The 24,937-nt window shown below is 44.0% G+C and overlaps 1 protein-coding gene across 4 annotated transcripts in view; it reads right to left on the reverse strand.

Moving 5' to 3' along the window:
• Positions 1-24,937, reverse strand: part of LOC128342137 (uncharacterized) — a 326,129-nt gene that overhangs the window by 92,633 nt on the left and 208,559 nt on the right. For 2 of the 4 annotated variants that reach the window (XR_008314788.1, XR_008314789.1), the window contains exons 3-4: positions 21,261-21,304; positions 17,889-17,929 (exon numbers count right to left, since the gene is read on the reverse strand). The gene's annotated coding sequence lies outside the window, so the exon portion shown is untranslated. The remainder of the gene's footprint in view (positions 1-17,888; positions 17,930-21,260; positions 21,305-24,937) is intronic. The other 2 variants (XR_008314790.1, XR_008314791.1) reach the window with 1 other exon arrangement.

The raw sequence follows: 24,937 nt of genomic DNA on the forward strand, positions 1-24,937 counted from the left end.
ACCTCTTCTAATGCTAACCTGTTCAAGTATCTTGCCATTGATTGTTAACTGTGTACTCCACATGCTCATTGCTTTTTAAAAATAAATATTTGAATGTTTTTGCTGACACCAGTTGTTTCTAAACATTTTAGTATCCATGTGTGAGGCAATGAGTCGAAGGCTTTCTTGTAGTCAATCCATGCAACAATTAGATTTGTTTTTCTTCTCTTGCAATTTTCTAAAATCATTTTGTCAATCAGCAGCTGGTCTTTTGTGCCTCTAGTGTTCGGGCAATTTCCTTTCTGTTCAACTGGAAGCTGTTTGTTAGTTAATAAGTGTTGCATTACTTCATCTGCTATTATTCCAGTTAATAATTTGAACATGGTTGGCAGGCAGGTTATGGGTCTATAATTACTTGGAACTGCACCTTTTACTGGGTCTTTCATTATGAGATGAATTTTCCCAGTTGTTAGCCATTGTTCAATATCACCTCCTTGCAAAATGTGATTGAACTGTTTTGATAGTTGTTTATGAAGCCTTGTTAGGTGTTCAAGCCAAAAGCCATGCAGTTCATTGTCGCCTGGTGCAGTCCAATTTTTAATTTTCTTTGCTCTTTCACTTATTAATTCTGGTGTTATTATTAGATCTTGCATTTGTTCATTACATTTTTGACCTCTTTCATCCAGCCTGCTTTTTTATTATAATCTATTGGATTATCCCATAATTTCCCCCAGAATTGCAGGGTTTCTTCTTTATTTGGTGTTTCTAGGTTTCTTGCAGTTTCTCCTTCTATGCTTTGGTAGAAATGTCTCTGATTCGACTGGAATTGGAGATTCTGCCTGTGTTGTGTAATTCTGGCTTCGTATCTGCTAATCTTCTTTGACACTGCTGTTATTTGCTGTTTTATTATTTCCAGAATTTCTCTCATGTTCCTTGAATCTAGGTGGTATTTCTGGAGCAGATACTGTTTGGTGTTTTCATTCTGAGAGCCTGGACTAGGACCGGGGAGACCCGAGTTCAAATCCCCATTCAGCCATAATACTAGCTGGGTGACTCTGGGCCAGTCACTTCTCTCTCAGCCTAACCTACTTCACAGGGTTGTTGTGAAAGAGAAACTCAAGGATGTAGTACACCGCTCTGGGCTCCTTGAAGGAAGAGCGGGATATAAATGTAAAAATAATAATAATAATAATAATTCAGCTTCTTGTCTTTCATATCTTTCAATTTACTAGCATCTGATCTAAGCCTGGCGATTTTATTTTCTAATCTTATCTTCCATTTAGGTGGTGTACTACTTTCTTTTTTTACAGGTCCACTGATCTTATATCCGAGCTCTTGTGGTGTTATTGTTGCTGCACTGTACATTAGTTGGTTTGTTTCTTGCAAATTATTGCTTGTTATTTCTGCAAGTGCAGCATTGACATCTTTTAATGCCTGAGCAAGCTGCTTTTTGGCAACTGTTTTTAGAGCTGGAAGTCAAACCCTGGTGGTTGTTTGGTTCATGTGCTCAGTTATTTTTTGCTTTAGTTCTTGTTGCTTTTCTGTTAAATGGCATTCAAGTTTTTTTAGGTGAAGGCAAAGGGGAGGTTGTCTGGTTTTGATTTTGAAACAGTTCAGCAACAGTGGCATCCTCTATTTCCGACACCTCCTCCACCTTCGCCTGAGCAACGTCTTCAGTTGGTGGTAATTCTTCTTCCATATCTTGAGCCTGTGTTGCTCTTTGCAGTTCTTCCAGCTCAACTCTGTGAATACCTTATTTCTTATTATGAATCTTCTCTTGTCTGCTAGCATTTGTTCTGTTATTTCTGTATCTGGATGCTTCTCTTTCCAAATTTGGTACATTCTTTTTAAATAACCTCTTCTAGTTGGACTAGACTTGTAATAGCAAAACATTATTTCCTTGTTGGCTTTTTTCGTACATTTTTTCCGGTTAAGCGACATTTCTTCCAGTAACCCTGCAGTCTCCAGCCCTGGTTGCTCAACTGAAGATCATGAGTCCTGTAGCCCACTTGCCACCAGATGTCCAGGGATTCCAGCACCTGGCGCAGTCCTTGTTGACCCGGGCGACAACTGATCTGGTATAGATTGATTAAAGTTACATCTCACCATATGGTTAATGGGAGAGGCACTCTTTGTCTGGCTCCTCTGATGAGACCTGTCCAGTATGGTTGGACCTCTGGCATAGCTCTCACATTCCTCAGAGCACAGAAGCCCCACAACCACACCAAGGTAGTGCCTCACTGGGGTGGTAATAATAAATAATAATAATAATAATACACATTTTTACACCGCCCAAAATGCAAGTTCTCTGGGCAGTTTACAAAACAATAAAAAGAACCAATAAAAAGATTTAAAACATTTTAACTATTAAAATTTAAAACATTAAAACTATTAAAATACAATTAAAACTCAATTAAAGCAATATCTAATTAAAAGCCACGGTGAACAAATGCGTCTTGACGGCCTTTTAAAAAGTTATAAGAGATGGGGAAGCTCTTCTTTCAGCAGGAAGCATGTTCCAAAGTCTCAGGGCAGCAATGGAGAAGGCCCATCCCCGAGAAGCCACCAGACAAGCCGGTGGCAACTGCAGATGAATCTCTTTCAATGGGCGCTGTGGTTCATAGCAAAAAAGACATTCTCTTAAATATCCAGGGCCCAAGCTGTTTAGGGCTTTATCGGTTATAATCAAAACCTTGTACTTTGCCCAGAAACTTATTGGCAGCCAGTGTAGATCTTTTAAGATAGGAGTAATATGGTCTCTACGAGATGACCCAGAGACCAACCTGGCTGCCACATTCTGAACCAACTGCAGTTTCTGGACTACGCACAAAGGCAGCTGCACATAGAGTGCATTGCAGTAGTCAAGTCTGGAGGTGACCACTGCAGATGCACTACTTTTCTGAGGTCATTTATCTCAAGAAATGGACGCAGCTGGCATATCAGCTGAAGCTGATAAAAGGCACCTTTGGCCACTGCCTCAACCTGAGACAGCAGGGAGAGTTTTGTGTCCAGAAGCAGCCCCAGATGGCATACCTGTTCCTTCTGGAGAAGTGTGACCTCATTCAGAACTGGCAGATCAAAATCATCTCCTGAGTTCTGACCCCGCACAACAAGTACTTTCGTCTTATCTGGATTCAGCCTCAGCATTTAGGGAGGTTATGCCCTCTCCTGATGATGTTGACATGGAGAAAAAGATGTGGGTGTCATCAGCATACTGATAACACCCCGCACCAAATCTCCTGATGATCTCTCCCAGCGGTTTCATGTAGATGTTAAACAACATCGGAGACAATATAGAGCCCCAAGGGACACCATACAAAAGTTCAGAGTTTGAAGAACAACAGTCCCTGAGGGACACCATCTGGAATCTGCCAGTGAGGTAGGAGTGGAACCACTGCAAAGCATCACCTCCCACCCCAAACCTCCTCAGACGCTCCAGAAGGACACTATGGTCGATAGTATCGAAAGCCAACGAGAGGTCCAAATGGGCCAACAGAGGCACACTTCCTCTGTCAATTCCCAATTGGAGATCATCCATCAAGCCGACCAAGGCAGTCTCAATCCCATAGCCCACACGAAAGCCGGTCTGAAATGGGTCTAGATAATCAGTTTCATCCAAGACTGCCTGGAGTTGGGAGGCCACCATTCTCTCAATTACCTTGCCCAGCCATGGAAGGTTGGAGACAGGTCTATAGTTGCTTAACTCTGAGGAATCCAAGGCAGGCTTCTTCAGAAGCGGTCTAATAATTGCCTCCTTAAGGCAAGGAAGCATCCTGCTCTCCCTCAGAGAAGTATTTATGACCTCTACTAGGCCTTCTACAACAACCTCCCTGCCATATAGTATTAGCCATATCAGGCATGGGTCAAGAGAGCAGGTGGTAGGCCACATCGCTCCAAGCAGCTTGTCCACATCCTCACGAGTCACAAACTGAAACTGATCCTGAATCAGTGTGAAAATCCAGATCAAGAGTGTGACCTGCAATGTGTGTCGGTCCCGAGACCCTTTGGGATAGGCCCATAGTTGTTATGGCTGCTATGAACTCCTGAGCTGCCCCAGACAAATTGTCCCCAAAGTGGATGAAGTCCCCTAGCCCCACAAGCCGGGGAGACTCCAACGCCAAGACCAAGTCCATCAGCTCAGTTAGGGACTCCATTGGGCAGCAGGGCAATCAGTACACCAACAGAAGTCCCAGTCTTTCCCTGGTCCCCAAACTTAGGTACACACATTCAATATAGACAGACACTTGGACAGGGATCCTGGCAAGGGACATATTTTCTTATAGACCACAACCACTCCACCTCCCCGCCCATGTCCCTGCACCTGCTCCTCAACAAAGTACCCTGGAGGGAGAAGCTGGGACCAAACTGGGCCACCGGTTTACCTTTATCTTGGCAAGACAGCCCCTCTCTTCAGCTCGCTCCCCACTGATCTCGCCCCTCAGTGAGAGCCCCATCATTGGGTCTGCGAGTAAGGAGGACCCTGCTGAACCTGGCCCTTCTTGGCCCCAGATAAAGGGCAGTGGTGGGGGTTAGGGATGTGCAAATCAGTTCAAATTCAAACCGGCTTGGTTCAATGGTTCGACTTGATACTGAACCAGCCATCAGGTTTGGGCTGCAGGTTTGAATTTGAACCAAACTGGGGTGGTGGGTGAACTGGTCCAAACCTCCAAAGGTGGGTGGGGTGGTAGCTGGCACCCATGAGTACCTACCACCCAAACCCCAAAGCAATTGGACACTCATATGGTTTTTTTTTTATGAATTTTTGAAATATTTTAAATTATTTTTCTCATAGGGTATCACTTAAAATCAGCCTTTTGCCAAATTCCTTTCAAATAATTCTGGTATCTTCCTTGCCTCCCTTGGGCACTACCACCCACCACACCCCTTTGCCCCCAATGTGAAGCTATACATTTGCTGCAATCCTCATTATTCCCTATGAGGAATTCAAAAATACTTTTAAAATTCACCAATAATTGGAGGAATGTCCGATTGCCTTGGGGCTTTGTGGGTGGCAGGCAGCCCTGGGTGCCTACCACCCACCCTACCTTTCTGCCCCTAGGTGCTCTACAATAGGGGATAATGGACTGGTTTGGGTCCCATTATACCCTATAAGAAAAAAATATAAATAAATTTCAAAAATTCATAAAAAATCATACAATTGTCCGATTGCTTTGGGGTTTGGGTGGTAGGTACCCATGGGTGCCAGATACCACCCCACCCACTTTTGGAGGTTTGAACCAGTTTGAACCAGTCCAAAACTGTTCAAATTTGAACTGAACCGGGGGTGGGGGGTTCCAAGCAAAACCAAAACTGAACCTCCCCCTCCTGGTTCCAACCCGGTTCAAATTCGAACCGAACCAGGGAGACCGGTTTTGTGCACATGCCTGGTGGTGGTGGTGGTCAACCAGCAGGCCCAGTAGAACTGCCATCACCCAAAGACTGCTGCCAGCAGTGGAGTGTAGAAGTGGATGCCAAACCTCAGGTGGGGTTTCATTGTCACATACAATGGAGCCAACATCATGAAGGCGGTCCAGCAACTGCAGAGTGTGTCTATACGCTGTATGGCCCACACTCTGCACCTGGTGGTGACAGATGCCCTTGGTCTCAAGGAGGCCAAGGCATGCAGGGATTGGGCTCTCCTGTATACAGGTCCTGCTGCTTCCACAGCTGCACTTGTAGAGAAGTGCTGCAAGATTGCAGCCTATTTCCACCAGAGTGAGAAGGGTAAGTGCTTGTCCCATGAGTGGCAGTGAGAGCTTGGCCTCCCTCGACACCTCAGCCCTGGGGATGTTGAGACCTGGTGGAACTCCTCCGTTCTCTTGCTCCAGCACCTGCAGGAGGTGGCCATCCATGATCTGGCCAGGAGGTGCGACTTGCGAGTGTGCGACTTCTCCAACTCTGAGCGGAAGCTCATCTCTGAGTCCGTCTTGGCAATCATGCCCTTCCTGTTTGCCACAAATAGTTTGTGTACCAAGGCAATGCCTCTGAGCCAGGCTTTGCCCACCACGCTTCTCCTTCAGAAGGTGATGGGCGAACTCCAGACCTTGCTGACCACTAGGGAAGGCAAAGCCCTGGCAGGTCGGCTGAGGACTAGAGTGGTGGAGAGGCTATGCAACAAGTTGGGTCACTCAGCAGACCATGACTTGGCCTGTCTATGTGACCCAACAATGAAGGGCAATGCTGTCAGCGTGGCATCACTCTCAGTGCCACCAATGCAGCCAGCAGTTCCACCCATTTCTTCAACCCTGTGGTTCAAACAGGGATACATTGGTACCTTGCCAGGGGTTTGGGAGGTGCCAATCAGGCCCTGTAGTGGTGCTGAGTAGAGCATTCTGCAGTACCTATGGGAGCCGGTGGAGGAGAACCCGAGGATTGCGTCCGGTTTTGGGGAGTGCGTTCCCAAGTCACTCTAATGGTGACAATGTTTGGATAACCAAATTTTCCAATTGGGGAATATGTTACCAAACAGCTTATCTTGGGGCTGCAAACAGCACCCCTGTATATGATTTGAACTGTGGGTCCACACCTTCCATTTTGGGATACCTGAGTTCATGGGACTGTGAACTCGGCACATGCCCACATTTGGCAAACTATGTCATATGGTTGCATAGCACAAGCAAAGCATGGGGCAATACTGTCCTAGGTCATCATAACAAAGGACTGAAGGGAATCATCCTCAAAACCTCTTTTTGTCTTGATATTTCAAAGAGAAGGAAAAGCTGGCAAAGTAGACCTCAGGTTAAAAACATATTTTCAGAGGGAATAACTAGCTCCCTCTTGCAAGAGATAACTCTCCTTCACAGTAACTCAAATAAGCATGGCACATCCCCACCCCACTGTCAACGACCTATGATCTGGCAAGGACGAAAGAGCGAAATCGTTAAGATTTAAGAAGATCTATCTCTCTACCTGGAGAGACACCCTGGTTCTCAAATAAGCTTTTAAGGTCAACCATTCAGACCTCCACATATTTATTTATTTTATTGTTAAATTTATATACCACCTTTCATTAAAACAATCCCAAGGCATACACTTCACCCAAGCCATTTCCAGCCTTTTGTTCAGTGGATTTACACCCCAGTTGACCAATTCCTGCAACCATGAACTTCATTGTTCTACCTGAGGTTCGGCCCCTCCAGGGAGGGAGCATGGTTTATGCATGGTGCCCGGCCACATTTTGGAGTACAAGTACGCTGGCCCAGCCATATGGCCTTGGGATCAGAATTGGAATTGGAACCGGAATTGGCGTCTGTATGGAAGTCTACCTGGACTTATATCAGCCTGGTTCTCTAGTGTGGTTGCTTTATGCCACTTGCCCAGAGACGTATCTAGGGAAAATAACACCTAGGGCAAACATTGAAATTGCGCCCCCTGTCCAAACATCTGACACCCGTCTTTCAGATAACTTTACCATCATATCAGCTCAAAAATACAAGTCAATCTTGTCAATCTTTTAATATTTCAAGAACTATTTAGCAGTGGACGTAGCAAGACCAAAACATGCTGGAAAACTACAAATTTCAGTATGCTGGGGCTCATGAAATACCCAAATACTATGTGGAGGTGTACTTGGAAAACTAAACAGAAGTGCCTGTCTAATTCTCTACTATGCATTGTAGCATCACTATTAAATAAGTTTTAAAAATAAATGGAGATTTTGTCTTTTCCCAGATGCTCTGAAAATAATTAAAGGATATGCAGAGTAAACTGTGTCACTGCTTGGAATATATTCTAGTATTTGAGAAAGACAGTTAAATTGAGAGAAAGAGAGCAAGAAACTCCCAGTGGGCCTTAATACTAAGGATTTCACACTGATTCAAAGACAAACTCACCATTAATAGCCATATTATTAAGACATCACATTTAACTCACTTACCACAAGAAGCAAAGTATGAGCAAATGAATACAATCCTAGCTCATAAGTTTCAGCTCAGTATTCACAAGCCCTGATTCTCTGTACATAGTGCCAAACTAAATATGTGTACAGTGACATATTTTTTTTTTAAAAAACATTACCTGTAGCCCCTTTGGGGGGCTTCCTAAAAGCCATGGGGGGATCTGCAAAGGTTCCCCCTCCCCCATTGGCGTCTAGGGCCTCGCAGGGACCATTTGAGCATGTGCGGTGGCCATTTTTAAAAATAGATTTTGTTTAAAAAATGGCCGCTGAAAACAAAATGGCCACCGTGCATTCTCAAATGGCCTCTGTGAGGCCTGGCATGGCCTGGGGCCTCACAGAGGCCATTTGAGCATGCATGGTGGCCATTTTGTTTTCGGTGGCCATTAAAAAAATTTTAATTTAAAAAAATGGCACCCCCTTCAAGTGGTGCCCAGGGCACATGCCCTGCCTGCCCTACCCTAGATATGCGCCTGCACTTGCCTCTTCTTTTCCTCCCTGCTTTTCTGCTGCCTTCTGCCTGTGAGAAGACCTGCTCGTGCAGTCTGGATAATGATAGGTAAAACTAATCTTCAGCTTCTCTAAATCTGACCACCCCTTTTCTCTCTTCCGGTTTTTCAGTTCTTTCTATAGCAAACCTTAAGCTGACTGATCTGCAGTCAGGACCTTAAGCTAAAATTTCTCTCCATGGGATTCTTGTTAAAACTGTTAGTTAAGGTTTTATTACTTTCCCTCATAAATCTTGTTCATTTCCTCTACCCCAATTTTATGCCTTAATAAATCTGTTGTATTGCATCTACGTTTCCTCCTCATTTCCAGACAAAAGGTTTGCTCAAGATTAATACTGTGATAGACTGCTCCCCCATAGCCAAGCTGATTCCCCACAGTACCCAAAATAGCTGGAGTGTTCAGCCAAGCACTCTGGCTCAGATCTATTAACAAGGAGAAGTTTGGAGTGTGAGCAACCAAACCACAAATACATGCTCAGAGATTACAGACACACACAATACTGTGCACTAGGGGTGTGCACGGAACCGGCTGGCCTGGTTGAGTTCAGGTCCGGACTGGACTCAAACTGGACTGGGCCAGTTTGGTCCAGCACCCCCTCAAACCCCCTCCTGTTCAGTCCAGGGTGGGGGTTGCGAACATTTTTTTAAATTAAAAAACCATTTTTTTACTTACCCCCTTCAGAGGTGGCAGGGGGGTCCACGGAGGTTCACCCTCTCCTGCCAGCCTCCTGTCAGCCCAAACTGGCCCATTCAGCCGGCTCTTCAACCCAGGCCATGCAGAGGCCAATTATGCAGGTGCGGTGGCCTCCAAAATGGCTGCCACGCTAGAGAGGGAAGGCCCGAATGGGCCGAAGAGCTGGCCAAATGGGCTGGTTTGGGCTGAATGGGAAGCTGGTGGGGGGAGGTGGAACCTCTGTGGACCCCGCCGCCTCCAACAACTCCCCCGAAGGGGGTAAGTAACACACACACACACACACACACACACACACACACACATATCTGCGAAACCCCCCCCCCCAACAGTCGGGGGGTGTTCGGTCCAGAGTCGGACCAAACGGGGGATGATTCAGTTCGACCCCGAACCATTGAACCAAACAGGTTTGACGTCGAACACGTTCAACATCAAACCTGTTTGTACATCCCTACTGTGCACCAGTTCATGACTCTCAGAATTGCTCCAAGAATGTTATAGAACCTTGCAGCTAAACACACCCTTCTGATTACCAGCCTACATTTATTTATGACTGGTATAGAGTTATTATTTATTATTATTATTTATTTAGGATATTTTTATACCACCCAAAACTTACGTCTCTGACATAACAACAAACGTAACAAGATAAAAACATTAAAACATTAGTTAAAAACTAAAACAAAACAACAATTTAAATTTTTTTAAACAATATTCTAAAACAACATTAAAAACAATCAAAACAGTATCAGTTAAAAGCCTGGGTGAACAGATGCGTCTTTAAAGACTTTTAAAATATTGTCAGAGATTGGGAGGCTCTTATTTCATTAGGGAGAGCATTCCAAAGCCTTGGGGCAGCAACGGAGAAGGCCCGTCACTGAGTAGCCACCAGACGAGTCAGTTGCAAATGCAGACGGACCTCTCCTGATGATCTCAATGCGTGGTGGGGTTCATAATGAAGAAGACATTCTCTTAAATACCCAGGGCCCAAGCTGTTTAGGGCTGTATAGGTTATAACCAAAACCTTGTACTTTGCCTGGAAACATATCGGCAGCCAATGTAACTCCTTCAGTACAGGAGTAATATGGTCTCTACGAGATGACCCAGAGACCAACCTGGCTGCCACATTCTGGACCAACTGCAATTTCCGGACTATGCACAAAGGCAGCCGCACATAGAGTGCATTGCAGTAGTCAAGTCTGGAGGTGACCACTGCAGATGCACTACTTTTCTGAGGTCATTTATCTCAAGAAATGGATGCAGCTGGCGTATCAGCTGAAGCTGATAAAAGGCACGTTTGGCCACTGCCTCAACCTGAGACAGCAGGGAGAGTTTTGTGTCCAGAAGCAGCCCCAGATGGCATACCTGTTCCTTCTGGAGAAGTGTGACCTCATTCAGAACTGGCAGATCAAAATCATCTCCTGAGTTCTGACCCCGCACAACAAGTACTTTAATCTTATCTGGATTCAGCCTCAGCTTGTTACCTCTCATCCAGCCCATCACTGCCTCCAGGCAGGCATTTAGGGAGGTTATGCCTTCTCCTGATGATGTTGACATGGAGAAAAAGATGTGGGTGTCATCAGCATACTGATAACACCCCGCACCAAATCTCCTGATGATCTCTCCCAGCGGTTTCATGTAGATGTTAAACAACATCGGAGACAATATGGGGCCCCAAGGGACACTATACAAAAGTTCAGAGTTTGAAGAACAACAGTTCCAAGGGACACCATCTAGAATCTGCCTGAGAGGTAGGAGTGGAACCACTGCAGAGCAGTGCCTCCCACTCCCAACCCCCTCAGATGCTACAGAAAAATACTATGGTTGATAGTATCGAAATCTGCCGAGAGGTCCAAAAGGACCAACAGAGTCACACTTCCTCTGTCAATTCCCAGTTGGAGATAATCCATCAGGCCGAGCAAGGCAGTCTCCACCCCATAGCCAGCCTGGAAGCCAGTTTGAAATAGGTCTAGATAATCAGTTTCCTCCAAGACTGTCTAGAGCTGGGAGGCCACCACCCTCTCAATTACCTTGCCCAGCTACAGAAGGTTGGAGACAGGCCTGCAGTTACTCAGCTCTCAGATCCAAGGCTGGCTTCTTCAGAAGCATTCTAATAATTGCCTCCTTAAGGCTAGGAGGCATCTTACCTTCCCTCAGAGATGCATTTATAATCTCTACCAGGCCTTCTACAACAACCGCCCTGCCATGTCAGGCAAAAGTCAAGAGAATAGGTGGTAAGCCGCACCGTTCCAATCAGCTTGTCCACATCCTCAGGAGTCACAAACTGGAACTGATCCAACCTAACCACACAAGAGGAATCGCTGGACACCTCCACATCAGACACTGAAGTAATTGTGGAGATGGAATCTAAGCCAGCCCGAATACGAGAGATTTTTTCCACAAAGAATTCATTAAACGCATCACAGCAGGCAATCTCTAGATTCTGATTCAAGGGAGGAGGGACACATACTAGCCCTCTCACAACCCTGGACAACTCCGCCAGACGTGAACTTGCGGATGCAATACAGTTCTTGTTCCAACAGCTGCTCATAGTTCTTGTGCCAACAGCTGCTTTTATGAGCCAACTAACTTTAATGTGGGTTCTTGCTCTGATATATGAAGAGAATGCTGTCACATCTCCTTTCCGCCCTCCTTCAACAAAATGAAACAGGCCAACCTCTTTGAAACTTCTTCCGAGGTATGTTATCCACTTCTATGTTCACATGAGGTGCTTTTTACACCCTGTTCCTAGTCTAAATTATTACTGTTTGCTTAGTTATAATATCTAAGAACCTGGATGCAGTACAAAGCAAAATTAAAACAAACAGCTGACGTAATACACAATGGTACGGCGCAGCTGTAAGACCATGTTAGGGCTGTTGCAGACTTGTAAGGCAATCCAGAGACTGCAGAGAATGAATGGTTGTACAATCAACACTATTGCAGTTACTCCCATTGTTGCGAATGGGAGTAATTGCACTACTGCTAATTGTACAACCATCCATTCATTGCAGCATCAGGGTTGCCTTATCAGTCTGCAACCACCCAAACACAGTGCACAGTGGCACTGCATCAGTGCACATCATGTCAGCCAACATACTCTGCTCACAGGCATACAACCTAACAAAATCTCACAAAGCAGACAGGAAGGAAATAGGAAAAACTGGAGAAGTCTGCACATTGTACAAATCCAGGACTTAGCTAGAAAAAAGTACAAGTCTGTTTTGAGCTGGTGAATCCCCAGCTGACAACAAAAATGTATAATCAGTTAAGACCATAATCCAGCCAAAATTAAGCACTTTGACATTCCATTGATTTCAGTGGGAGATATTCAAGACAAGTGAATTTTGGCCCGTTGAATAACGGGCGCTAGTAACGGCGCTCCTGGCCCCCCGCCGCCATTCCCCCTCCCTCCGCCGTTCCCCCCCCTACCTTTAAGGGCCAAATCGGCCCAGGCACTTGCCCCCGCCAGGCCGGGGAGACGGAGACCGGGGGCGGAGCGGAGGCCATGTAACTTTAAAAAAAAAATTTACTCCCACGGCCGACGCCGCCGACCGCCCACCCTCCCTCCCAGCTGCCGAGTCCCCCTTACCCTGGCCGACTGCTGTCGGCCGTAGACAGCCCTCAATTTAAGAGGCAGAGAGGAGCTCGCAAGCAGAGCTCCTCTCTGTGCAAAGCCTCTTGCTGAACTGCCGCTTTGGGCGCAAGGGACTCCACCCCATAGCTTGGTTATTTGGAGGTCTATTTTTGTGAACTGCCTAGAGCCTTTGGAGTCAGGTGGTATATAAATTGAATAAATAAAATAATAAATAGTACTATGACGCAGCTGCATTGCTGTGCACACTTACCTGACAGTAAGCCCCACTGAATACAATGGAACTACCTTCCAATTAAACAAACTGGATTGCACTGCATGTGTTAGCTGTGAGTTGGCCATTCAAATCCTGCTTTAGCCATGAATTCACTAAGTGATCTCATCCAAACCTACTCAGTCCCTTATTTAGCATTATTAGAATAATAGTGACCTACCTTACAGGGCCATGAATGCACCACTGAGAGACCACTGAGAGACACCGAGAGGACAAGCTGAAGATAGATCGTCCTTGAGAGAATCTATTTATGTGGTCGCTAAGAGTCAACACTGACTTGACGGCACTCAATCAATCACTCAATCAACTTACAGGGCTAATGTAAGGATTGTAGAGATAATGAATGGGCTTTGAATACTTGAAGATGCTATATGAAATTCTACGTATTCTTGTGCCTTAAACTGCTACCAGTCCAATGTTTAAATCAACCAAAGTTAAGCACTTCCCAGTTATTTCAATGGAAAGATTCAAGCCTGCATAACTTGTAATCCACCAAGCAAGCACAGCAAACCAGGAGCTCATTTAATTTATCATTTTGCAGCCTACCAAGGACTTCTGAAATAGGAAGTTGTGAAACACTCGGGGCAGCCTTTGCAGGTCACAAATTTACAGGTCTGGTTCAATCTGTAATCTGTCGGAGTGGAGGGCCTTTTCATTGTTACAGCAGTGGGGTGAGAGTTGATTTTCCCTTATTTTTTACTGTCCAGTATATCACATGAAGGGACCAATTGCATGGTTCCTTTCCAACCACTCATTACTTCTGCTTCTGACAGTGGAGCAGTTGCATGGGAAAGTTCTGCACAATTGGCCATGCTCACGTGACACTAGGCCTTTTTATGTTATTGCAAGGCCAGGGGAATGAAATAATGGAAACCATGCCCCTGCTGTAGTATCTAAAGGACATCACATTTTTTAGGAGGAAAAATTATATTCGGGCTGCATTTCATAAATATACAGTCACATGATCTGAATCTTTGCAACAGCTTGGACTGTCAATTCGAAGAAAGAAATCAAACTTAAGCTCCATAGCAACGATCATAAAATAAAGCAGGAGAAGTGGGCTTTAGCCATATTTCTCTGAAGGGTTTTTGAATCTCACATGTGCTCAAACCCTGTTCACTCCTAAAGTCCAGGGCTACTGTCAAGATAATGTAAACTTATAGTGAAGTGCCGCCTTCTTTCTCTGGAGAGGATTTGAAATAACCAAGCCATCTGTCTGATGCCATCTGCTGTTGCTTTAGAAATGAATTGGTTAGGTCACTTGGAAACAGGTTTCAAACAAATGACTAATCTGCCGGAGAGCTGATGCTCGGGGCTTCCATGATGTCTTCAGAACTTCTCAATGGGCCTGTTTCCCTTGGAATTCGTGCTGTCATATGGACCGTATGCATTAAATTACCTCTTGGCTGTGTTCTTCACTAGCAGGTTCTGTCACTGCTTCTCTCTGTCCCAGTTCTTGACTTGAAATGTTTCTTGTCAAAGTGCTTACCCCTCCTGGGTTTGTAGGCTTTCTTTTTTTCTTTAGTGAAACAAATTAATATTGGCATTCTACTATTGCAGCCATATAACCAGGGGTGTAGAGGAGGGCGGACATGCAGGGATGGAGTGCCAGTACTTCTTGGCTTCTCTGGCTGTTGAGATGGGCATGGCCATGGGGGCTGTCATGGAGGGTGCCTGCACTTCTGAATTTGCAACTACATCGCTGCATATAACCTTTCCAAGACTTGAGCTCACATCAACTTGTGGGTGTCAGGCAATGATCCAGTTTATGCAGGATTACCCAGCTCTACACAAAATGCCAGCAACTGTGAGGAGATCAGCTGAATTGGCTAAGGAAGCCACCTTGCACTGATAGGCCCAAGTGAGTCAGATGATACTCCATGACCCTGACAAAAGATCATGAAGTTAGGCTTAAAGTGTGCCTTCGAGTCGGTGTCGACTCCTGGCAACCCAGAGAGCCCTTTTCTTTGGTAGAATACAGGAGGAGTTTACCTTTGCCATCTTGCGCACAGTATGAGATGATGCCTTTCAGCATCTTCCTATATCGCTTCCTATATCACTATGGGTGATTCCCACAGTCTGGGAAACATACCAGTGGGGATTCGAACCAGCAATGTCTGGCTTGCTAATCAAATCATTTCCCCGCTGTGCCATTAGGTGGCTTGAAGTCAGGCTTACTTACTGTTAATTAAGTAGGAGACCATTTTCCTGCTAGCTACACATTGCCCAGCCTTGCCCTCAACTTCTATCTTTTCAACCATAAGGTCTAGAAACTTGCAGAGTTTTAAATATTAAAGCTGAGTTTCTTAGGACACTTAATTCAGTGTTTTATATACTTGCTTTCTGACCTTGTAGGGAATTGTGGCACATACACATAGGCCTGCTTGACAATGGATAATGTATATTATGAACGCTTGTAATGCTTGGGTATTTAGAATAAGCAGGTGTTTGTGGTGTTTGTTATCTGGAAGTGTCGTGTCCCAGCTTGATTACAATACAAAGCTTTTAATGTGAGCTATTAATCACACGCACATTTTTAGAAGCAGGAATGTGTGTGCTCCAGTGTTCCCTCTAACAGAGATTCCCAGATGTTGTTGACTACAACTCCCATAATCCCCAGCCAAGTCCACTGCAGCTGGGGATGCTGGGAGTTGTAGTCAACAACATCTGGGAATCCCTGTTAGAGGGCAGTGGTGTGCTCCAGAAGACAGATTTATTGGGTTCAATATAAGACAGGGTTTCTGTGTCTTTAAGTGTTTTGTGGAAGATTCTCCACTGTATATTTTCTCCAGTACAGAGCTATAGCGGGGAGAGAAATTGCATCTGCTAATATTTTTCTCCCAATATTACCTGATTCAGAAAAATCAAATACAAACTGGAGGCAGGGATCAAAGGAGGGAAAGATGGCAGAAATGAACTGCCTCCAAAGTAAGGCGAATGGGGTGAAGATAGGGGTGCAGAGAGGGGAGAGAGAAAGTGCCCCTGGAGCTGGTTTGTTAATTTAACTTCTATCACCTTTCTGCTCCCTTTTAAACATGCCTAACATGATGAGCAGATTAGAACAGTAAAAATGCAATAAACAGCTGAAAAAAGTACGATTTGTTAAAAACAACAACATTAAAAGGAATAGTTCATGTATATTGGGAGAGAACACCCCCTTTCCTAGCACAAAACTATACCAGATCCCCAAAAATCTATATGAAAAGAAACATATTTGCCTAAAAGGTACTGCATATAATTACTTGATCTAATTACTTGATTACCTGAACTAGCAACCTTCTGAGGGGCAGAAGTTCCACAGCCTAGGCACTGCTATGGAGAAGGTTCTAGTTCAAACAACCTTCCCATGAGCAAGACCCCTGGAATACGGTGTCCTGATTCATGTTCATGTGAGAGAACACTCCCTAAGATAAGCTTGCCATCTTCTCCCTTAAAGCTGTCCCCTCCCTTGCTCAATTTCCCCCAATCCATCGCCTTGCTACCTTCTGTTGAAGAAACCAACTTGCAATCTGGTAATAAATTTGATACATTCAGAGAAACAACCACTCCACCATTTTAACAGGATGTGTAAAGATTTTGGGCAATATGGAGAATGAACTGAAGGTTGAAAAGCAAGTCTTAATTAACGTATTGAAAAGGAGGTTAAGAAGTGGCTTGATTAAGGTTTGTAATGTAGTACCTCCATGGGGAGAAAGTATCGGGCACTAAAGTGCTCTTTATTCTAGCAGTGAAAAGCATAATTGGAACAAATGTCTGGAATTTAAAGTGGAAGGAATTCAAATTAAAAATGAGGCACTTCTTTTAGAAAGAGAAAATGATTAACTATTGGAAGAGACTGCTACGAGAGAGAGAGAGTGGTTTTGCCTGGAGTTTCAGTCTTCAGTTCAAGAAAGGGATACTCTTCTTACATCTTAGCTAATTATTATTTAGTACGCTTGATGTAATAATGTTGATCTCAGAAGCCCTTCCTGACCTAGAACTCTGTTAATTATGGTAGCATATTGGAATTGCTGTCCCAGTTGGCTTCATGTCAGATTTTAGGATAAAGACACTCTAAAATTGCTACAAAAATACACACGCTAAAATACAACACAAATACACAGGAGTCTGACTAAAAGATAAACCAGACCAAGATTTGGAGGCCGGGAACGGACAAACACATTGGAGGAAATAATCAGGAACTGTATGACTTGTGTCTCATGTAACAAATCTCAGAAGACTTTCACTACTCCACCAATCCCAGGGACTTTTACACACAGCAGGTTTTAAAACTGCAGCAAATAGTGGATATAAATCGGGTTGCACTCTAATGTACAGTGAAAAATCTGAATTGTGTGTGAACTGCTCCCCAATAACTCACAGGGACTTTGGGGTAAATCTAGCTGATATGTGAATGCACCCCCTCCATTCTGGAGGAAAAGCGAATTAAAGGGCTTCAAAAGCCCCGTGTGAAAAGCTTCCAGGAGAGTATTCCAACAGTCCACGGGAATTGTTAATAATTAATCATTTGAACTCTTTTGATGGTTATTCTGTGCAACAAAGATTTATCATTTTGGTGATGATTACTATTCCCAATGGCCAAATGTTTAATTTATATTTATTTTTTACAAAATTGCTATGGACAAGGTGATTCAGGTCATATCTCCAGTTTTTATCAGAGAAGGCCTCCTTTACTGACTGACAATGGGGGAAAAGTTGCCTCATTTGATACAGAGCAATAATTCTGCAACAGTGGAATAAAAGGAAAGACTCTTTCTTTGTGCCATCCAAGAGGGAATGGCTTTGAAGAAAGAACCAACCAATTACTAAAAGAGAACTTGCATCTGACAACTTCACCAACAACAACTTGGAAAAAGTCAATCTGGAAGACTTTTTTTGCTCCATTCGAATGAAGGAACATCACTTTTCAAATTGCTGAGAGGATGTAAAGTGAAAATCGTACTTACCCTGTGACAACAATTCACAGGACTCTCTTTGGAATCTCATCCTAAGAATGCAGAGATGTGTGATGAGGTTTGGGAAAAACAAAAACATTAACAACATTTGGGTTATAAGAAAGGGGCCAAACAGCAAACATTTCAAATCATAGGCTGTATGCAAGTACAGTTACCCTATCAGATCAGAAAATGTTAAACATACTTGGGGCTAAAATGGATAATTGAAATCTGAGGAGACTCTGTTATATTGGATGATGGGGAGAAATGGATCATTTCAAGACTGTCTAGGATGCATTCTATGAAAGAAAAGAAAAGCCATCACTGGCTCCTGAGGTGGGCTAAAATCCACAATTACTTGGCTTTGTTTATGAATCATTCTAGGTCAGCTCAGCTGAATTACAAACTGAGCACCATTTCCTCAAGAAGTTGTCCTTGAACTTGTAGTGTTAAAAATGTTTCACAGTCAGCATTTCGTAAACCGACACAGGCAATCGCTATATAGCAACATGTACAAAAGCTCTTTAGAGGAAAAGCTCTTTTGGATGAAAATCTCATGGATTGCTGTCAATAATGTGACCGAGTTATCTTGTGGAGTAGCCTTTGATCTGGTGAGTATCTTCTCTATTGGGATCAATCAGTTATCCCAACTATCCAAGATCTTTGTGTGCCTGAAGCAAAATGCCAAACGCCACCCTCTGCCCCTATATCTGGTGGCACACAGCAGAGTTCTGATGTGCCCAGCCAGCAAGCATGAAGAGTTGCTCCTTGTCCTTACACGTGTGATTTGAAAAAGGAGAGGGATGTAGAGCAGAAGAGGTAGTGAGGGGAAGGGGAAGCGGTAGACTACAGCATCTCCTCCCCACTCTCCTTTCCTCAACTTCCTTTTCTGCTTCACTCTTTTCTCCTTTTCAAGTCCAATGCAGGAGGAGGAGAGGCTTTTTGTGGTTGTTGCCTCGACACATCAGATTGCTGCTGCATGCCTCTGAGTAAGCAGGAGGGGTGCTAGATGTTCTATCCCACCAGATGCTACCAAGCCAGGTGGTGGGGGCAATGACCACTGCAGCCTCCTGCCCCCGATCATCTGTCACCCAGATATTAGGGATGTGCGTTTCGTTTCGGATACAAAACGTTTTGTGCACAAAACAGGCCATTTCGGCTGTTTTGTAGCCAAGACAAGACACCCAATGCTCAAAACAGAAAATTTTGTAGCCAAAACAAAACATCTCTGTTTCAGATACAAAATGTTTTGTACTTTCGGCTGTTTTGGAACTCCATTTTGCAATTGCAAAAAGTCTTTCTCCTTCAATCTCCATTTTGAGTTTTGACATCTGTTTGAATTTCCAGCCCTTCCAGCCCGCAGATTGGCCAGCGAAAGCATTAGCTGATCTCCTGGCAATTGCCTCCTTATTCCTTTAAAGCAAACTTAAGGGTAAATTTTACCCTCATTGGCTAGTGGGGCAGTGTGCATTTACCCTCATTGGCCAGTGGGGCAGTGTGCATTTACCCTCATTGGCCAGTGGGGCAGTGTGCATTTCATTATTGTTGTTTCACACTGTTGTGTGTAGATCAATTGCATTTCGGGCAGGGGGGATGTGGATGTGCATGACCTTTGGAAATCTGCCTGATTTTCTTCCAAAGCTCTGCTGTTGTTGTGTGATGTTGATGTTATTTGGGGTGGATTCGGGGCAGAAAGGAGGCTTTGGGGGCAGAAAAGTGGTTCCGGTGGTAGTGCCCCAATGGGTGCCTGCTGCCACCCAGATTCCAAAGGAATTGGGGATAGGGCTTATTTTTAAAGAATTTTTGAAGTTTACATGTCTTTGGGGCAGATTCGGGGCAGAAAGGGGGCCTGAGGGGCAAAACAGTGGGTTGGGTGACAGTGCCCCAAGGGGTGCCTGCCACAACCCAGTTTCCAAAGGAATGGGGCAAAGGGCTGATTTCTTAGGAATTGTTGAAGTTTACGCTTCTTTAAGGTTTTCCCCCCTAGGGAATAATGGAGGTTTCAGCAGACCCATAACTCCACCTGGGGGGCACTGGGGTGGCTGGGAGCAAGTGGTGGTGTAGTGCACATAGGGTACCAACCACCCCATGGGTTGCTAACCCATGGGGTGCTGGGTTCTGTTGTTTCTGAGGTGTTCTGAGTGTAGATTCTCTGGTAGCATATGAGTTTTTCAACAACAAACCATGAATCCATTCTCATATGCTACCAGAGAATCTGAATCTACACTCAAAACAGCTCAGAAACAACAGAACCCAGTACCCCATGGGTTAGCAACCCATGTGGGTGGTTGGCACCCTATGTGCTCTACACCACCACTCGCTCGGGGCCACCCTGGTGCCCCCCCCAGTGCAGTTATGGGACAGGAATTATGGAGGTCCACCATTCCCTATGGGGAAGACCTTTACAGACTCACAAACTCCATTACATCTTTAAAAATCAGCCCTCTGCCCAATTCCTTTGAAATACTTCTGACAGCTTCCTTGCCCACTGGACACTACCATCCACCCTACTCTGCTCTGGGCCACCCCTTTCCCCCCAACATGAATCTATACTTTTGCTGAAACCTCCATTCTTCCCTATGGGAAAAATCCTATACTTCAAAAATTCATCAAAAATCAGCCCTTTGCCCAATTCCTCTGAAACTTGGGTGGTAGTTTCCACCCATCGGGCACTACCACCACCACCCACTAGTTTCCCCCCAAGTCCATTTTTAAAAATCTAAAACGTTTTGGATTCGGATTTTGCAATTTCGAACAAAGAACAAAATGGGGGTGTTTCAGATTTGGGCCAAAAACAAAACAGAAAAAAATACAAAACGCACAACCCTAACAGATATGGTCATTGTTCTGCATCCAGATCTAAACCCTCTCTTGCACCTGTGTTTAAGTGCGGCAGATATATTTCCAGGCAATTCTCTATCATGGACGATGGTGGGGATGGTGGGCAGGTTAAATCAAATTGCAGCTCCCTAGGGAATGATATGATACTCTGCATTTGCATGGGACCATACGTACTTATGCACTAACACGATGAACCAGGAGATAACATGCAGACAGTGGTGGGTTTTTTTAAACACTTCCCAAAGCCAATTTTGAAGCAATCAGAGGAAAGCTTGCCCATCACTAGGAGCGTGACAAGGTGATGAATGCCCCTTGACTGTGCTAAGACTCTCACACTATTTGTGGACTAGAATAGAAAGTTTAGGAATTAAGCAGGTTTCATAGCTTCTCTGAAAGACCTCTCACTCCACCCAGAACTTGGTATTCTAGTCCAAATTCCAGCTAGGTTGAAATCTGGCACCCTTCTTAAGTGACACAAAGGGAAGTGCCTTTTAAGCAAAAACAATGTGTTGTGGAAGAGACCCATACAAACCCCACTCCTACCTTCATACAGACTGAACCCCTGTGCTGATTGTGAATACATCCATCTGCAACAAAGACAGAAAGAAACCTGTCCCACATTTGCCACTGTGTACATCACAAGTAAGTAGGATACACACCCAACATAGATCTGACTTTGGAATATTCTCCAGAATACCCCTGCATTATATCTATGCCCTCTCTCATCCTTGCATGGCACCTAGCCTCCTCAGATCAGTTCTCCATAACCCTTCAAGAAGAAATATATTAATGAGAGTTCCCTTTTCTTTGCTGCACTCTCACTAGGCAGAATCACATACTGCTAATGACTGTTAACCTCCATCCCCCTCAGTATCTGAAGTCAGCCATTAATGTGGCTGACTTCATGTCAAGGGAATTACACCAAGAACTTTAAATGCCTTTGTTTTATTATTATTTTTCCTGATGATTGCTCTGCCATGTTCAGATAAACAACTGCAAGGCAGGGAAGGGAGGTGCAAATACCTAATGGAATAAAAACACTGCATTTTTATTGACCTCGGATGTCACCTGTCAGAGTCCAGCTCCATCCCTGCTGGGACTAGACTGAGCTGTTAATTCCTTGCTGAATCATTCAACAAAGCTGCACATCTATAGTGTACCAGGGCAAAAGGATAGACAAGGATGTATATGAAGGATGGCAGAGAGATTCAGGAGTACAATTTCATCTATCTTGGTTATATATGGCAAGAATTACCAACTAGCATCTGATGAACCTTATCTGGCTTTCAAGTGGATTTTATCTTCCCTCCAAGAGCTTGGGGATTCTACATGTATGTAGTCCTTTGGGGCAGTGGCCTATATTTTTACTCATGTCATTTATTTTATTTATTTTATTTTATTTTATTTAACATATTTTATACCACCCAAAACTCACATCTCTGGGAGGTTTACAACAAAGCAAACAAACAAACAAACAAACAAACAGAAAAAGTTAAAACATTAGTTAAAATAAATTTTAAAAAATCAAAACACCAGTTAAAACAAAACAAATGATACAGCAAAAGTTAAAACACTACAATTCAAACCTTAAAACACTTTAAACAATGTTAAAACTATTAAAACAATATTTAGTCAAAAGCCTGGGTGAATAGATGCATCTTTAAAGACTTTTTAGAAGTTGTTAGAGATGGGGAGGCTCTTATTTCAGCAGGGAGTGTGTTCCAAAGCTTTGGGGCAGCAGCGGAGAAGCCTGTCCCCAAGTAGCTGGTGGCAACTGCAGATGGTCCTCTCTTGATTATCTTAACGGGCAGTGGCGTTCATACTCATGCTGTTCTCTAAAGTACCATGCATATAATTTGAAGGCAAAATATACATATTCAAATGATTTATGGAACTTAATTTGTGCAAAAATGCATTTGCCTTCCAGTTTGGGCTCATACTTGCCTTGTGCAAATCATTTGGACTGAGAGTTCAAGTCTAGGACTCAAATTTCATTTCAACCATGGGCTTGCATTTTAGAGACTCAGAAAAGCTACTATCCTAGGGCTAGCATGTGCATAACTTGATAACTTCTCACCTGATTATTCAATATATAATATCCAGCAGCTGAATGTATGAACCCTAATCCTCATTGAAAAGTATTGCATAGAAGATGACATCAGGCAATTTAAATGTTCTATTTGCAGATCTGTTTGAGTGGTGCAGTCAACAAGCATTTGATAATTAGATGGTGCAGTCGACAAGCAATGTGGACCTGCGTGTGTGAGAACTGATCTCCCTGAAAAGAATTTCAATTGAAGTAATATTCAGTGATATACAAATTCTAATCTGTGGTAGTTCTTTTACACATGCAAAGTCATCATGTCATACTATGGCCAATGTGTGATGAAAATACGTGTGAACTCGCCATTAGTTTCAAAGCAGGTCAAAGTATTCTATTAAATATCATGAAGGGTATTTAAATAAAGTGGATGAAACCAATCATGCTCACTTCGAGGGACTGTGGGGGTATGAGGAGAACTCTCACGCAACTCCCTCAGTACCTCTGTCTGGATGCTGTTGGGCAGGAGTCCATGGAGCCCGGAGCATTCCCTGCCCTCTGGAAGGGCTCTGCAAGATTGGAAACAGGTTGCTGAGGGTCAGCAATCAGATAAAAACGCCAGGCTAGATAACATCCCCTGCTGTCATTTCCCTCCAGAATGTACATTTTTATGACTTCATATCTATTTTGCTCCTTCTCTTTGAACTCCAATCTGCTATTTTCTGCCAAATCTCCCGACCTACGTTTAGCCTCAATATTTAAAAATTAAAGCTAAATTAAAATTAAAAATCTCCTGGAGCGGAGAGCTGGTCTTGTGGTAGCAAGCATGACTTGTCCCATTAGCTAAGCAGGGTCCACCCTGGTTGCATTTGAGTGGGAGACCACATGTGAGCACTGTAAGAGATTCCCCTCAGGGGATGGAGCCGCTCTGGGAAGAGCAGAAGGTGTCAAGTTCCCTTCCTGGCAGCATCTCCAAGATAGGGCTGAGAGAGATTCCTGCCTACAACCTTGGAGAAGCCACTGCCAGTCTGTGTAGACAATACTGAGCTAGAAAGACAAATGGTCTGACTCAATATATGGGAGCTTCCCATGTTCCTAAAATTGTAGATATCTGTGTTGGTCCATTAGGGACTTATCTAAAACTTATCTAAAAGCTACAATTCTAGTAAAACCTTTATTAGGACTGACCAGGAGAGAGATCCTGGGGTCGTGGTGGACAGCTCTTTGAAAGCATCGACACAATGTGCAACAGCTGTGAAAAAGGCCAATTCCATGCTTGAAATCATTAGTGATTGAAAATAAAACTACTGATATCATAATGCCTTTATACAAAACTATGGTGTGGCAACATTCAGAATACTGTGTACAGTTCTGGTCACTATACCTCAAAAAGGATATTATAGAACTGGAAAAGATGCAGAAGAGGGCAAACAAGATGATCAGGGGCATAGGGCACCTTACTTAAAAAGCAAGGCTACAACACCTGGGGCTTTTTAGTTTAGGAAAAAAAGAATGACTGAGGAGTGGCATGCTAGAGGATTTTTTTCCTCCCTCTTGGATAACACTAGAACCAGTGGTCATCCCATGAAACTGATTGCCAATAAATTTAGGACCAAGAAAAGGAAATACTTTTTCACACAACGCTTAATTAACCTTTGGAATTTTCTGCCACAAGATGTGGTGACAGCCACCAGCCTGGATGGCTTTAAGAAGGGCTTAGATAAATTCATGGAGCACACATCTATAAATGGCTACTAGTATGAGGACTATAGCCACCTAATGGTGCAGCAGGGAAATGACTCGAATAGCAAGCCAGAGGTTGCTGGTTCAAATCCCCGCTGATGAAACACCTATATTGGGCAGCAGTGATATAGGAAGATGCTGAAAGACATAATCTCATACTGTGTGGGAGATGACAATGATAAACCCCTCCTGTATCCTACCAAAGAAAAACCAAAAGGGCTCTGTGGTCACCAGGAGTTGACATCGACCTGACAGCACACTTTACCTTTATGAGAGCTATAGGCCACCTCTAGCCTCAGAGGCAAGATGCCTCTAAATACCAGTTGCAGGGAAACAACAGCAGGAGAGAGGGCATGCCCTCACCTCTTGCCTGTAGGCTTCCCAGAGGCATCCGGTGGGCCACTGTGTGAAACAGGATGCTAGACTAGATGGGCCT

This window comes from Hemicordylus capensis, chromosome 2 (genome assembly GCF_027244095.1).
Source record: "Hemicordylus capensis ecotype Gifberg chromosome 2, rHemCap1.1.pri, whole genome shotgun sequence".
NCBI classification, from domain to species: Eukaryota; Metazoa; Chordata; class Lepidosauria; order Squamata; family Cordylidae; genus Hemicordylus; species Hemicordylus capensis.